General features: G+C 33.4%; 1 protein-coding gene across 1 annotated transcript in view; it reads right to left on the reverse strand.

The window, feature by feature from the left end:
• Positions 1-13,667, reverse strand: part of LOC130899764 (protein sickie) — a 551,159-nt gene extending 537,492 nt beyond the window's left edge. The window contains exon 1 of the mRNA XM_057809948.1: positions 13,394-13,667. The gene's annotated coding sequence lies outside the window, so the exon portion shown is untranslated. The remainder of the gene's footprint in view (positions 1-13,393) is intronic.
• Between the last annotated feature and the right edge of the window lie 2,000 nt (positions 13,668-15,667).

Consider the following 15,667-nt stretch of genomic DNA (forward strand, 5'->3'; position numbering starts at 1 on the left):
TACAAGTTGATGACGATCAGTACTCGTGTTAGATACTATTAGTTGTTTATTTATTATCATTAAATGCGTGAGTTGAAAATAAATCAGTTATTTTGGAGATATGGTTTTATTACGTTCCTACGGATTAGAGGCCACTCACCTTCAACCAACACATGGAGATCCAGAAAAATTTTTATGTTTGGTGTGATTACAACAAATACATAGTTACATAGATAAATTTTGGAAGTTGACTAAGGTATATGGGAGGTAAAGCATCGAAACGAGAGGTTCAGGATAATGGAGTGGTGAACAAAAACTTTAAGGTATAGGACGAAATTTCTACAACACAGAAAACGGTGTTATTATATATCATAACAGTTGTCATTTTAATAAAGTCCTTATGGACTTTATGGAAAACTCAACGTGAGCATAGGAGTTCAGAAGACAGTAGGAACCTTAAGTCTGTAAATGTACCTAGGCTTAATCTTTTTTTGAATGTCAATTAAGTGGGAACAATTTGCAGATAATCAAAAATTGATTGTTAGTGATATTAACAAGGCAGGGGAAATGATTTTAAAGAAATAAATTGTTAAAAATTGCAAAAAATCCGAATATATATATTATTCCTATTACTATTACCTATAATTTTGTTACTCATTATGGTTTCCTTCTGTATATTGAAATTTTATTTTATTTGTTTTATCTGACAATAAAGCATTTCTCTCTCTCATTGTTATTGAATGTGTTATTTGAAAACAAACTAGTGATTTGTAGATATATTTTTATTACGTTTCAACGCATTGGAGGCCCCTCACCTTTAACTAACACAAAAATGTACGGATTGCTTGTAAAGTATTAATCGAAGTTCTGTGAAAAATAGAATCATCGTCGAGAAGCACGAAATAGAAAAGAAATCTCTTAACAAGGATGTTTTACTTAGCCCATCAACAAAAAGCTAGCGTATGAAGGTACTATAGTCTATAAAATGAACACTGTGTACGGAAACTCTCCGGAAACTTATCATTTATTAACCTTAGAATATGGACATGTGAATTCAAACGTGGCTTTATAAGTTTGACTCAACGAGTGTTCGATACGTCTAAAAATTGCAGCAGCCGACGATATTATCGAAAAAGCTTATGATTTGAGAAATAGAAGAAGTTATTTGCATATCAAAATAATGCAATTATCATATAGTGTCTGAAAAATTATGAATGAACTCGAATGAACATTTTCCAGGCCTTATTGATTCATGCGGTTTAATCAAATTGATCGAATCATTTGAATCGGTTTATTACTGTAGATGAAACCTGGACCAACCTTGACAATTTGGAACAGAAAATAATCAAGACAGTGGATGAAGGGTGGACCTGCTCCGAAAAAGGCGGTCTCATCGGCCGGCAAATGGGCCATTTTTAGGATAGTTATGAGATTTTTTCCTCAACACATTAAGAGGAGAGTATCAAAATACCGAGCACCGATTATATTTGAAAAAAAGAAAGAGCCTTCCCAATAGTACAAAGCAAATTCTCACACTCCGATGACCGCAATAGCTAAAATTTACAAATTGCAACTCAAATTGTTTGACCACTCACCGTATTCACCTCATCTGGCCCACAGTGTTTTTTCCCGGTTCCTAGCCTTAATGTTTAAGCTGCAGGAAATATTGTCTTCAGACAAAGACGACAAATATTATTTGGAAGGTTTGAAAAGTTTGAATAGACTGGACTAAGTGTTTAACTTAACTAACTTTAAAAGTTGGAAAAAATAAGTTATTATGAGAAAAATGTCTTTGAATTTGATTCTTAATTACAACCAAACTTTATTTGCATGAGTTATGACCTTTGTACACCATCGCCCGTTAAATAATGTTCTATTATAAAATAGGGTGAAGTAAATATTGATATTACATAATATTCTAGGTATAATTATCTATGCCTATGTTATTCACATTATTTTAATTTATTCACTGAATAATAATAATATTGTTAACAAGTTTTGATTTATGTTTAGTTCTAGAAATTGATATCATTTAAAAAATTTTAAGATATCTAGTGAAGGCCCCGAAAATATCGATGCAGTTCATGAAATGATTTTATCAGACCGTCGAATTGGGCTAAAACGGATCTGATCTGAAGCACTAAATATTTCATACGAACGGGTTCATCATATAGTTCACGTTAATTTGGACATGAGAAAAATTGCTGCAAAATGGATCCCCAAATGTTTGAATGTTGCAAGCCAAAAGCGTGCAAGGGTAGAAGCATCCCAATCGATCTGTGCTCGATTTGAAAACTATGTAGACTTCTTAAACCGAATTGTTACTATGGATGAGACTTGAGTTACATCGATGGAATGGCGACACTCTAGTTCTCAAAGACCTGAGAAGTTTCGTGTCTAAAAATCTGCTGGAAAAGTTCTTGCTTCAGTTTTTTGGGATTGCCATAGAGTAATCATGATTATTTTTTGGATAAGGGTAGAACAATAACTGGAGACATTACTGAATACTCTACGGGAAAAAATTGAAGAGAAAAGACGCGGAAAGCTATCCAAAGGTGTTTTTGTTTTTGCAGGACAACGTCCCTGCACACAAATCTAATGTTGCTATGCAAAAAATTCGTGACTTAGTGTTCTGATATTGAAATTTTGTTTGGTTCTATAGTAGGCTAAAAATTTTTCAATATATTCTCGTATATTTAGAGATGGAATATAACAAAGCAGACCAATCCTATTAATCTTAAAAATGAAAATAAAGTTCTTCTATGAGGAATGAACGGACGAAATCAGTTCTTATGACAAAGCACACCATTCAGTCATTTTTTGAAAAACTGCCTTATTGTTTCAATTACATAATCCTTTAATCCAATATCGACAGTTTTGGGAGGATGAAATATCATTTGTAATGAAAGTCAGGAAAAAATATTAATCCATGATAATTTCTGATTTAGCTTTCCTGAAGATAAACATAATTGCAATCGCCACTGAAATGTGATAAATTCTGCGTTTGTACGTAGAAAAGCCGTTTGCTTGATACATTCTTAAATAAAGTTTTGGTTTTGGAAAACGGTTAATTTTTCTGTATAAATGAAAAATTTATTATTATTCTGGAATATATTTTGAAGAGATTAGTAGAGAAAAGATGTTGAATTCGCGCCGCTATTACAACATATACGAAATTTAGTGGCTTCCTTTGTAAAATTAGTCACACATTTTTTTATGGAACTAATGTGTCACATTTAGAAAATAAACAGTTGAGCCAAGTTAAAGTTTGCTCACGTCTCCTACGTCTCTTCCTCGACGATATTTTTGGAACACTAATGGTCTAATTACCAGAACCGTCTTGTAAATAGGGCTACGCCGTAAATAGAAGCAAAATTAATTTATCTGTGAGATTGAACAGTCCACCTCGATTCACTTTCATATTTGTCTTACTAGTTTTGGTAGTTAGAGAAGGATAATTGTGATAATTCTAACGAAAAATGATGAATATTGATCCTAAATTATTAGTATAATCGTATAAATAGCTAATGTCCCAAAATTATGATATGTTCTAATTTTTAAATAAAATAAAATCCGAATTCTATGATTTAGATTGCGTGATACTCAATTATTGTATTCCAACATAAATCAGTTCAATAATTATCAAGTAGTAATACTGAGATGATGGCGATAAAATAGGAACGGATCACTACCTTATAACTATCACTTTAATAATCAATACAATCCGATTATCTTTAACGATTGTGGTTTTTCGAAGCTGCCTTGAACGTTTCCTATTGCCAAAGCTCTTGGTGGATATAATTTATTTAACGTTGTAGTCTACGATACGCCGAGGTATTTTTGATTCGTTTCTTTTGCCTAGAATTGCGATTAATCCAGGAATTTCAACCAATAGTTCATTGGTTTTGCCCATTGTAAAACTTATCTGAATTTGTGACTACGAGAACAATTCGAACATGAACTTCACAAAAATATGTCTTGGTCCAAATAATATAACTCACAGCACGCTCTTGCTCCCACTGGGACAAAACTTCAATCTTAAATACCGAGGAAATAATTCGCAATTAAAGAATCAATTTGTATACCATCTTAATGTGACAAAATATTTAAAAACTACAAACGGTAGTGTATATGCGTGGCAAAGCCATTTCCGAATATTTGTATAAGTTTTCCTCGGCTTCCTTGAATTTTTATCGCGTAATAATAACGTTTTTGAGCCTAAGTGTCTTAATAGGTATTTGTTTTCGAAAATGCATTCACGGCGGACAATTGTTATAATCATCAGTCATCTATTTCTCAGTTTATTATGTAATTATTCCAGAAGGCACAAAATTTGGTTAAGGAACTCCGACTATGCTGTTTTTTCCTCGCAATTCTACAGCTGCTAGGTTGGAGTTTGAGCCACAAATACAACAAAAAACATCTGGGAATCCAGTTGAGGGGTGTTACGAATTCATATGAAAACTATCATACAAAATTTGCTTAAAACAAAAGGATAACTGGAATTTTTGTGAGCAGAAAAATGATTAAAAAATTACCAACGAATATAAAGAATGATATCACCACAATTTCACTTTGATTTGAGCACTTAAGTATAGATAGGTGGAGGACGATTTAGAATACATTCCAAGGTTTTATTGCATTTTTATGGAGTGTGAGGACGATAACAAATTAATTTCTTCAAAAACTCGATTGTTAGAATGAGTAAACCCGAAGTGACTACTGTGCCACAATACGTGAAAAAAGAAATATTCAAAATGTTTAAAGAAAAACGTAACAAGCCGAATGGTATGTTTTGCTCTTCATTTTTGTCATCAGCTGATTGTACTCCACTGCCTTCTCATTGCCAATGTTGAAACAAGTGATATTACTTGAATAGTTTTGTACTATTTTTGTTCTATCACTGAACGTGAATATTCGTTAATATTGTGTTAATGCGTATTATATCTGTTAACTATTTCCTAAATATGTCTAAGAAATTTCATTGATACTTATTATTTATTTGATATGACAGTGAAATAAACCTGGAAATAAGATATATCAAAGTGAATCTGAAGATGAAATGGAAAGTTATCTAAGCAGATCGATGACAATAGAAAACAAAATAGATGGAAGTCTCTTCAAAAAAAATTTCGAAAATGAAGAAATACACAATTCATTAGGTAGAGGTAGAGGTAGGTCTAGAAATAGACCTTCCAGGCATAGTAATCAACCGTGTACTGAATATTGAGTCAACATTTCTGGGGTTCTTTTGTATGAATAAGAAAGGTTATAGCGTGGATTTCATATCGATGCATAAATGAATGAATACACTAAACCACCGAAGAGGCAATGGTACTACTGTAGATCCTGACTAATATAATTGGAATATGAGGGTTTGAGATATAGCAACACTGATTTGAATATGTCAAATCTTACATTGCCATCATAAAGTTTTGAGATGTTGAATGGTGAACGTGTCATATGAGTGCTATTTGCATTGTTTATAGTTACTTGAAATATTAATCTTGATCAAAAAATGAAATTTAATCGCGAACGTTTTCGTGCGATAATTTTCGAAGTGGATTCAACAAACAGCAGTGTGCCGATGAATTCGTGATAAAACACTATCATCAGCTACCGGGTTTCGCTTATTTTCCAAATTAAACTGTTTTCGTATTTCGCAGCAGGATGAATTTCGTGAAGGTAGTCCAAAATTGGTTGTTGTGTCAGAAAACATCGATGCTATGCGTACACTAATATCAAATTGTCACGTGACTTACCGTGAGATTGAGGCATACTTGGGCATTAATATGCGATAAATACTGCTTCAAAAGACGTTTATATCATCGCGATAGGCGACCAATCCCAAACTAAGCAGCAATCGATTGTTTGGGTCTTATAAGACAAGCCAAATCCAACAAAAGTGGTTCGCACACGAAGAACTACGAAGCAAATGGTGCCTGGTTTTTCGGAATAACTGGATATGTCGCCACCATTCCATTAGAGCAACGTAAAAAGGTCAATTCGGATTGGTACACCAGCATGTGTTTGTCAGAAGTGCTCGAAAAATTAAGAAAACCAATCGCAGGAGACGATTCATTCTTCGCCATGACAATGCGAGCTCTCACACATCAGTTCAAAGAAAAACGTCAGATTTTTATTTTGAGAAACAAACTTTGAGGTTTCACTGACGATGTGCTCCAAAATTACGTCGTCAAAAAATAATTTAAAAATTTCATGAGGACTTTTTCCCTTCAATTTCATTTTTATATTGTTGTGTATTCTAATCAATCCTGTGCTCGTACTTTTCTTTTGTAGAGAAAATAATGGTTCTATTTTTCCCCATTTGGAAACTATCTTTTCTATATTCTTTTTTGTATTCCTAACTGGTTGTGTCTCAGTACTATCAGGGATTGTTGACTTTCTTTTCTTACTTTGATGAAGAATTGATGTAATCGAATTCTCACCAGAATCATGTTCTGGATGGATATTATGTACTTCAAGATTTTTTTACCCTAGGTAACGTTGTTTTTCTAGTTGGCTGGTAACCCTAAGTACTCGGACCATCATCGATATTATATTCTGCATGAATACTGTGAACTTCCAGCGTCCCAGGAACTTTTTCCAATACATTTTTGTCAACATCCTTGCAATTTGTGACTTCATCTACATCTTCTGGTGGTAATTCTACAATATCAATGGTTTTAACATCATCATTATCTCAAAAGTTAAGATTATTTAATATCTGTTCAAGGTCTCCTACAGACATACATTCTCTATAGGCCATTCCTGTGAAAAACTTGTTCAACTAAAAAGAGAAAGAAACAGACGATATACGCATATCTGACTTATGATTTCAACATGATATGAATCACGATCCCAAATCGTATAAGTATATGGAGTTACATATTGATGACACATCAGATTCAGACCAACAAGAATATAACAAATTTTCATCCTATCATGTTAAAATCAGAAATATGTTCGAACATAACCACAAAAATAACAAGAACAACTAAGAGTTTAGTAACTCGGGATGAGTTTAGTGCAATGTACTTAGTCTTTTTGTTTAAAAACAAAGAATTGACGGATTCAGGTTCAGATTTATATTTTTACAATTGAGAAACAAATTAACAGTGCGAACGATACAACTCACACATAACAAATCAACAAAATGAAATTACTGTAGAGCAAAACTGCGCAATCCCCAAATGGGACTCATGGTACTTAATGGGTTAAAACTAATCTGTCTGCACATTTTTGTGAAATTTTGACATATGATATCAGAAATATGGCGCAAAGTAACAGTATAATCACCGTAGAGAAAATGTTGTCGACCTCATCTATCGAACCGTCCTCGTAATTAACTTGATTCGGATTAAACGGGATTAGTATGCTGCATCATACTAAGTTGAAATGAAAAACAATTCGTCCAATCCTTTAATGCGTTTTAAAAATAATACAAGACTTTGAAGTGCATTCAATCTTGTTCTAATAAAACAGATAATAATAGTGCATTTCATGGAGTGTGTCTAAATTTACACATAAATATGACTCCCTTTTGGTACATTTTCTGATTCATCGGGCTTTTGAACTGACCACTTGATACGCTCGCTCGGAACATCGTTTAAACACTGTTTTGATCTATTTTTAGGATTTAGATTTTAGCTCTTAAGAAACAACACATGTGCTATGAATTAACCAAAATAGTTATTTAGAAAACAAAAGCAAAATATGGTCTACAAAGCAAATACATTTTTTTCAACTACTAGCTTATGTACCTAACTTTATTAACTTTTGTTTTTGAAGTAGGGAAAAGTAGAGAAATTGTTCTGAAAAGCTCAAAAACTACCGTTTTTGTACGTTAACTTGAGAATCATGATAGCTGACCACTCCCTGGGAAATGGTTTTTCTTTTTACAATAACTAAAATATAATTACCACTTGGTTTGCCGATCAAGAAAATATCATTGCCGACACTGGGGCACGTTGGCATCCGGGGCAAAACGGGATTTCTAGATCCAGACCATTTCTACTTATGAATTCCGGAATGATTTAATAGTAAGAAATGGCTTTTCCCCGTTTTATCCCAGATGCTAACGAGTCCTGAGGTCGGCAATGATATTTTCGTGGAAGGCAAATCAAGCGGCAATTATCAACCCGCTTTGTTTCACTTGTTGCAAGATGGAACTAATATTCAAGGGTGTGGCTCGCTACATTGATAGTTAAGTTAGTTAGTTGGCCACTCCCTGGAATATTGCTTCCCTTTGTAAGGATATTCAAACTGAAATCATAGATAATTGCCAAATTCAATCTTCAAGAAAACACAAACCATGATGCCGGGACATGCTGGCATTGGGCATGCTTATCAACTTGACGGGCTACTTTTTACTTCTTGCCGTTTACGGAAATATCATTGGGCCTGGGAAATGCAGAGAGCGCGGATCTAAATACCCTCTACTTGTCGGGATCTATTCCAGGACAGGTAAGTTTTCAAATAACAAACAACAAAAGCCTGAACTTTATTGACCGCATTATCGATAAGCTTTTCCAAGCGACCAATAAATATCAAATGAGAAATTCCAAAAATGTTATCCTCGATCAACTATTTGTAAATAATCTAAAAATAGCTTTTCACTAGCTGAATAATTGCCATTTCCAAATCGTGTTTGTTGCCATTAATTAGTTAAAAAAATGGAAGGACCGGATAGTTACAAGCGCTGTGAGGTGGATATTACGTTAGGAAAATGTTATAAAGTACTATTAAACCCCTTCGCACATTATACAAAAATTATATAAGCCAGATTATGATATTTTCATAAATTGCAATTTTGAATATTTCAAATAAATAGCCGCACAAAGAAAAGCAACACGTCAGGAGGTGGCCCAAGTTGATAAGCATGTCCAATGTCTTCAAAATATACCTAATGCTCTTCACCCGTTTCTCTCCATATATCCCCGACACGGAGTTTGTCTTTTCTTTTATGGTAATTGAAACGGCAATTATCTATGATTTCAGTTTGAATATCCGTTCGAAGGAAAGCAATATTCCAGGGATTGGCCAGCTAACTTCACTGTGGAATTCACAATGGAATATTAGTTCCTTTTGAACAATAAGTATAACAAAGCACGTAGATAATTGCCACTTGATTTGCCTTACTCGAAAATATAATTGCGGAACTCGGGGCTCGTTGGCATTAGGGGTAAAACGGGGAAAAGCCATTTTTCACCATCACGTCATGACATGCGGCAATTATCTATGTAGTAGTTATTGTGAAAAAGGAACCCAAATTCTGGGAATTTCAGTACATAAAACGGCAGTTTTTGAGCTTGTCAAAATTTATTTTTTATAAGTTGGACCGCTAACTTGACAGACCTTAAAAATACCGTCTGCTCAATTAGAACTGGAAATAAATTCTTATTAACCCTTATACGGATAGTCTCTGTAACAGTCGTAAAAGAAGAGACTGAGTCTGATGATGTACATTGGTTCATAATATACATCCATAAATAATAGAACACGATAATAATTATCATTGGTCTGCATGCAAATCGGCCCTGACGCTAATCTTGACGATTCCTATGTAAAATGACCACCTGAATCCAAATAATATGACCTCAGTTTCACCCCATCACCTTCCGTTTGTGAAGGAAGTGTGATGTCACCGACCACGTAATCCCAACTTTACTGGTTTAGATTAAACGACTAAGTCAAGAATGTCAACTGGTTTATTAGACGTAGAATGAATGACTACGTGGTGCAATTGTCTACCTGCGCATGCTTGTGCCGGAAGTAGTAATAAATTAAATTGAATGGCTCGAAAGACATTTGTCAAGTACTCCTCAATGTTTGCAAACAGAAATCTAAACCTCCACGTCAGAATAGGATTTATGGAATATTATGTGTAGTCAATACTGCTTTACGGAGCAGTAATCTGGTCCTTGAAAATGATCAATAAACTTGAGGCATTTGAGATGTGGTTCTATAGACGCAACCTGAAGATACCCTGGACTGACAGAATCACCAGCGACGAAGTACTAAGACGCATTGGTCGAAAAGAAAGCTGTCGACAATTATTGAGTTAAGAAAAACATCTTACAAAGGACACATCTTAAACGACAAATATCTAGTGCTACAGAACATAATGCAGGGTAGAGTAGAGGGAAAGAAAGGCATCGATAGAAAGAAGAAATCCTGGATCCATAACATAAGGGAATGGACAAATCCCAGCGTCGGAAAATTGTTTCATGTTGCCAGGGACAGAGAGGGACATTTAAAAACGTGGTCGCCAACCTTCAATAAGAAGACGGCATGAGTAAAAGAAGAAGATAACATATAAAATTTATAGCAAAGTGTATGGCAACATTGAAACTATATGAAAGTATAAAAAAAGTGAAATGAAATACAAATTCAGTTTCTCGGCAACATTATCTGCTTACTAATCTAGGACGGAATCTCAACTTCTTGAATCGCGACTTCAACAGTTTTATCTCTTAGAAAATAACGTGAAAATATCTTCTTACTAGACTAACCTAAAAATATTTTTCTCGGAAGATGAAGGCCTAATTCCAATTCATTGATTACAGAGCTAAATATGCCGTGTGAACCAGATAAATTAAGGCTGTTCATATATACAAGATTTAAAGTTGTCCTGTTGGTAAATGGGAATGACTTACCATCAATTGCAGTTACATACTCTGTTGATAAGAAGGAGACGTACGAAAATATCATCCAAATCCTTGAAAAAATTAGTTATCATGATTATAAATGAAACTTTGAGTTGTCTTAAAAGTTGTTGCTCTAGTTACGGGCCTGCAATGAGGATTCACAGAATATTCCTGCTTCCTTTGCGAATGCGGCAACCGAACCCTAGACAAACATTATACAACATCCTCAAGATTCTACGTTTCTTGAACACCTAAATCCAAAAGAAAAACGTGCTTGCTTGCACTTGAAGACGTGTGTAAAAACAATTTAATATTGATTGTTCACCCCATCTGAGTACCAGTTTTCTATATATTTTAACTGATGCCGAATATTACTTCCGGGGAAGTAAGACTACAACTTTAATTAGTTTATCAAAACTACTAACACATTATTCTATCCGCATTCCTGAAGGTTAATATGTATAAAGCAACCAAGATGAAGCCAATGTGTTTGCCAAACACTCAGAACTAGTCTTCAAGCTCAACCCTTTAAAGAGCAACTCCAACTTGAGGCTGAAATCATATTTTCTAAAATCTCCATATCAACTAGAACTTCCCCTAGAGAGACTTACCGTAAACCAGGTCAAAAATACAGCTATTGATCCCCGAAAACTCTCCCTGCTATGACCTGAAGAGCGCAAAATTCTGAAGGAACTATCAAATAAGCGGTTGAAATTTGTAACGCAATTGTACAATGTAGTACTAAGAACGGATTATTTCCCAATTCTGTGAAAGGTAGTCAAAATTACAATAATTCCCAGAACAAGGAAACCTCCTGAAGATACTACGCTTTACATTTAGCCTATTACATGTCAAAACTTTAACAAAAATTACTTATAGAAAAAATAAAATCGATTCTAAGAGCCAACAGACTAATACTCAACCACTAATTTAGATTAAGAGAGTAACATACCTTCATAGAAAAAATCACAAAAAAGTACCTATCTTTTGAGGATTAACAATATTGTTCGGCTGCCTTTTTAAAAATCATGCAGGCATTTGACAAGGTATTTACATCCACAGGGAAGTGCACTTGGTCCGATTCTTTATCTTATGTACACAGCTGATATTCAGACACACAACAACGTAACTAACGCATCATATGCGGATGCCACTGGGTCTACAACTCAGTAAACTGTACTGTTTAATAGGTCGAAGATCCTAATTACTTAAAATCCATCTGGATTTATGGTACTGAGAGACCCTCTCTGAACTGGATTATTATCGTTATGATACTAATCGCAAGAAAACTAGAAAAATTCAGCCAGATGAGTCATGGTAAATAAAAGAATACCTTTTACTGGACAAGAAAATTTACTTGTAAGTTTTGCTCTTGTATTATAGCCTGTTGAAGCTTAACTAGTCCAATAAATTGGTTATGATGATATATTTAATGGTAGTCTTCGAGATGTTTACCCAGATGTTGATATTGTTTTAAGTAATCTTTTGAGTATTCCGACTACAAATTGTTCAGGAGAAAGATCTTGTTCTACATTGAAAAGGGTAAAAAATTATTTACGTGCATAATGGGTCTTGCATTACTTTCTATTGTAGCCTAAGTAGTCTAATAAATTGATTATGATGATATATTAATTAATGGTTGTCTTCGAGATGTTTACCTAGATGTTGATATTGTTTTAAGTAATCGTTCGAGTATTCCGACTACAAATTGTTCGGGAGAAACATCTTTTTCTACTTTGAAAAGAGTGAAAACCTATTTGTGTACAAGTTTGGATCTAACATTACTGGCTATTGAAGCTCAACTAGTTCAATAAATTGATTATGATGATATATTTAATGGTAGTCTTCGAGATATTTAGACAGATGTTGATATTACTTTACGTAAATTTTTGAGTATTTCGACTACAAATTGTTCAGAAGAAAGATCTTTTTCTACATTGAAAAGTGTAAAAGTTCTGGTCTTGTATTACATTGAAGCTTAACTAGTCCAATAAATTGATTACGATGATTTATTTGACATTTTTTCTTGGACCAAACTCAAGAAAAGAAATTTTAAAATTGATCAATATTAAAAAATACCTTTTTCTATTTTTCCAACGTTACTACCTTTTATATGTGTAATTAGTTATAATTAAAAATAAAATTCTAAGGAAATAAAGTTATTGTGAATTTTAAATATAAATATTGTATCAAAGTTAATGAGTTATTCTAATATTAAAGACAACGCGGCATCAAGCCTGAATCCGTCATTGCCAATAATAGTATTTCTTTCAGTTCATTGCAAAGACATCCAGGTATAGGAAAGAAATGCGGCGAATAAGAATCATTTGTTTTAATTTAGGTTTCTGGGACAATTATCGAAAAATTGAACAAATAGCTTTGGAAATTGGAAGAGGTAAAATATTTGTGTTTGTATGTGTTTTATATTTTACCGATATAAATAATCAGGACTATCAATAAACAATGAATGTGTAAGGTTTTTTGATATGGAATATTAAATGAAGATTATGTACTTCCCTATAAAAATATTTGATTAAGAAGGTATTGTTATGATCATAGAAAGTGACACATACAATATATTAATTACCATGTCTTCATTAATAAAAATTAATAGACAAAAAATTATATTTTTATGAATCTAATTAATCAGACTACAAAACTTCGACTATAATAAATTTATATAGAAATCGCTATTTTATACATAGTTTTCGATTGTTATTTATATGAAGGTAAAAATAAATTAATTACTATAAAATGAAACATACGGTATCGAACACCGGAATTCCCAATCACCCTATCCACTAAAAAACTTGTCAACCGTAACTTGACACTTCCAGTTGCGTATCTACCCCATCTTAACCCACGTGGTAGACACCCACTCCGCGCACCCCCCGAAAAAAAAACACCAACACGCACGAGGTACTTTGTATGCGATTATTTTTCGGGAGCACGTTTTGTTTTGACTCGGGCGCGATTTCTACTTGCGTCCCGACGCGACGTGAGAATTGCAACCAGGCGATCGACGACCGCGTTTCAACTAGATTATAAGAGGACGATGTACAGGAATAGGTAGTAGAACGCACGCGCGGAGGTTTACGAACACGCGACGCGCGGGTTTAGTTTGTTTTGATTTTTTATGAACGAAAAAAGTTGTTTTTTGTGTATACGAAAAAACGACTTTATTATATTATTTACGAGTATGCATCAGCCTTTTATATTATTTATTGACGATATCAATAATAATCATTATGTTTTTCTAGTTGTTTGATTTACTAATGTCGGTTTTCATATGTGGAAATTATTACGCTTCAATTTAAACACGTCGTTATTTGTTAAGACTAGTCTCTAATTTTATTAAGAAAGAGAAAGAAAGAAATGCTTTATTATCAAAAAATTGTTTACAATTTGCAGATAAAAGCTTGTAAAAAACTAATAAACAAACACAAATAACTAAATTAACAAATAAAAAATATAAAGCATAAGAAAACTACGATGAGAACGAAATTAGCTTTTAAAATGTAGATGTTGAAATTAACTATACGACAATCCTAAAATAAGTAATAATTTGTATTAAAAATATTGAAACATTGAACCATTACTTAGCATGTTCCGAATTAAAAATTATGGTAATTTTATAATTTCACGGTCCCCTCGTTTTTGGCTCTAGAAAATTGGAAAATCATCCGATTTCGATGATTTTTTTTTCAGTTTTCCTTTTTACGGAGGATTTACCAAAAAAATTATGGGAATCACAATAATGGAGACTTATATTATATTATATTGTTGAATACTTCTTTCCAAATAATCGAATGAAGTTGTTATATTTTTTTCATAATCTACACAAAATAAGAAACAATATTGAAGAAAAAAATTATACAAAAATGTTTATTTATCATGTTTTTACGATTGAAAATAACAATTGCTCTTAAAATTGACCTTTTCTCACGTATAATCGTTTGTACCTTTTTTATTAAGTAATCATTAAGTTATATGGACAAAAACGTTCTCTTGAAATCACTTATTGTAATCAAGTGTACAATATTGAAAGTTAACTTTGAAAAATTGAAAATTTTCACCATTAAGAAATGGTATCTTACTAACGTTGAATGAAGGGAATTGGCAGTGGGGCGAGACACGGGGAGTGTTTAAAAAGCAGACCAAATGTGAACATTTGTTCTGAATTTTTAGCAGACCCTCCTCAACCTAACCTAACCAGACCTAACCAATATAAGTTTTAATTTTTTTATTCCCAAATTTTTTTTCCATAAATGGGCCGTAAAATCGAAGATTTAAAAAAAAATTGATGGAAATCGGATGATTTTTCGATTTTTTAGAACTAAAAAACGAGGGGACCGTGAAAGTATAAAATTACCAGAATTATTATTAGAATAAGTCTTTTAAAGGGTAGAAGGTACTTGCAAGTGAAAATGCCTTCAGATTATTGCGAAAGGAGGAAAATATGTTGAAGATTTGATTTCAATTGGCAAATTATTGTGCATGTTTTGCATTGTAAAATATTGAGTCCGTAACTAATTCTGAGCGTGGAGTAGATATGTCAAGATGGTGCTCTGCGTTCCTAAGTACCGTGCAACGATCTCTCCAAAATTGGAGAAGCGTGCCTACGACTTAGGTAAACGGATTCAAAGATGAGTAAGGAAGAAAGAGTCAGAATTTTTAATATTTTAAAGAAGTCCCGGCAGTGAAACCTACTGTTTAGTCTAAGTGAATATCTAACAGCTCTCTTTTGTAGTTCGAAGATTTACTCAAATTAAGTATCATACGTACCTCAGAAGGGAAGGGCTAATCGGAGATGCGACTCAATAAGGAGGAGGTGATATAAGCTCAGTTCTTTGGAAACTGATCTTAGCCCAAAACTTAAAGGACTTAATTTTCCAGATAAAGCGGCAATATGTAGCTGCGATTGCAAAGAATTGTCCACAATGAGACCTAAGAATTATACTGATTCAACGACGTCAATGGTGGTGTTATTTAATAAAAAAAGCTTGTGCAAATGCGATTTATTTGAATTCTATATTTCC

The sequence above is a fragment of the Diorhabda carinulata genome, chromosome 11 (genome assembly GCF_026250575.1).
Source record: "Diorhabda carinulata isolate Delta chromosome 11, icDioCari1.1, whole genome shotgun sequence".
NCBI lineage: Eukaryota > Metazoa > Arthropoda > Insecta > Coleoptera > Chrysomelidae > Diorhabda > Diorhabda carinulata.